Below are 1876 nucleotides of genomic sequence, written 5' to 3'. Positions count from 1 at the left end.
ACTATAAGTTCCGAGACTGTTTTTATTCCTGGCGTATAAGAGACGTTAGCGCGGGAACTGTGATGGCAGCTTGAACTATGATCATCTGAATGTGCATTCGGCAAGACATGCAGTGTACGTGTGTCCGTAATGTGAAGCGTTGTTGTGAGACAAATCACAAGAGAGCAACACACCAACAATCTCTGAAGCAAGTGTTGAAGACATTCTCCGGAACAGGAGAAAAGTGGCTGTAAAGTTTGAACTTAGAATATATATATATATATATATATATATATATATATATAAACATCGTGTGGATACCTGCCGCAACATGACTGAAACGAAGAACTCGAATGCTTCTTCTCTGAAAAAATCAGCACGGTTGACAAATTCGGCGTTATCAATACAAACCTGCTTCTGAACGGCAAAGTACAGAATAGGTCTCTGATGGTTTTGCAACATTGAAGAAGCAGCGAAATGTGATGCGCGAATTGAACAACGCTGCGCCGGCCGCTGTGACTGAGCGGTTCTAGGCGCTTCAGTTCGGAACCGCGCAACTGCTACGGTCGCAGGTTCGAATCCTGCCTAAGGCATGGATGGGTGTGATGTCCTTAGGTTAGTTTGGTTTAAGTAGTTCTAAGTTCTATGGGACTGATGACCTCAGATGTTAAGTCCCATAGTGCTCAGAACCATTAGAACCATTTGAACAACGCTGTCTTTTCTGGTAATTTCACTGGGCTGCCTGACCTTTCCGTGCGTTGTATTCAAACGGTGGGAGACTACTTAGGACACATGTGCCATTAAACGCAACGTACTGACTTTTCTCCATATTCTATTAATCCAGTCTCGAAACTTTTTGGACTCACTTGATGTGGTAAAATAGCTACAGCCGTACGCTAATATTTCAGTTATCAGTGTGAAAATAGTACTTAAATTTTATAGAGATTAATCATCATAAGAATTGGAAAAGGAGAACAAAAATGTGAACATTAATTATTTTGCAAGTGACAGTAATTTGGACAGTTTTCTTCCCCTTGGTGTCTAATGCGTTCTATCTTATAAATTAACCTTCGATACAAATATTTTAGAGCCACCGACACGGACGAACTGTCTTTGTAGAACTCTCATTGTGAAAATTTTTCTCTCGCTTTGTTAATCAGTTGCGCAACGGCCCTGCCGCAGTGGATACACCGGTTCCCGTCAGATCACCGAAGTTAAGCGCTGTCGGGCGTGGGCGGCATTTGGATGGGTAACCATCCGGGCTGCCAAGTGCTGTTGCCATTTTTCGGGGTGCACTCAGCCTCGTGGTGCCAATTGAGGAGCTACTCGACCGAACAGCAGCGGCTCCGGTCAAAGAAAACCATCACAACGACCGGGAGAGCGGTGTGCTGACCACACGACCCTCCTATCCTCATCCTCAACTGAGGATGACACGGCGGTTGGATGGTCCCCGTAGGCCACTCGTGGCCTGAAGACGGACTGCTTTTTTTTCTTAATCAGTTAATTTTTTTTATTATGCTTGTCATTTTCATCTTTGGAAAGGGTAGATTATATGATGGGCCTACCTATTCTTAAAAACTTGTTATCTTTTTCATTTCGACCAGTCCATAGAGATTTCATATGACACACAATGAAAGTGAAAATTATACATGTATTTTATAAAATATGCATAATTTGTTAGTAGTGTGTTTCGATTCTGCTGGCGATACTTGTTTTCGAGCCTCCTTAGATCTCTACAACGCTACAGTCCCTTCGACCATAAATATAATAGACTGGCCCTGACGTCATTTTCGTGGCTCCAACATCTCTGGGCTGAAGTCACGTGAATGTTGGCAAAACATGGTTGTTTCGTGTTGCGCTTATGGCTGTACTCATCGTTTTGTCGGGGAAATGGCAT

General features: G+C 43.1%; 1 pseudogene; it reads left to right on the top strand.

Annotated features, from left to right (window-relative positions):
* The first annotated feature begins 1142 nt into the window (after positions 1-1142).
* Positions 1143-1260, top strand: LOC126105352 (5S ribosomal RNA; annotated as a pseudogene).
* Positions 1261-1876: the final 616 nt, after the last annotated feature.

Source organism: Schistocerca cancellata, chromosome 1 (genome assembly GCF_023864275.1).
Source record: "Schistocerca cancellata isolate TAMUIC-IGC-003103 chromosome 1, iqSchCanc2.1, whole genome shotgun sequence".
In the NCBI taxonomy this organism is placed as follows: domain Eukaryota; kingdom Metazoa; phylum Arthropoda; class Insecta; order Orthoptera; family Acrididae; genus Schistocerca; species Schistocerca cancellata.
Note: the sequence above shows the minus strand (reverse complement) of the source record. Positions and strands in the feature narration are given on the sequence as shown.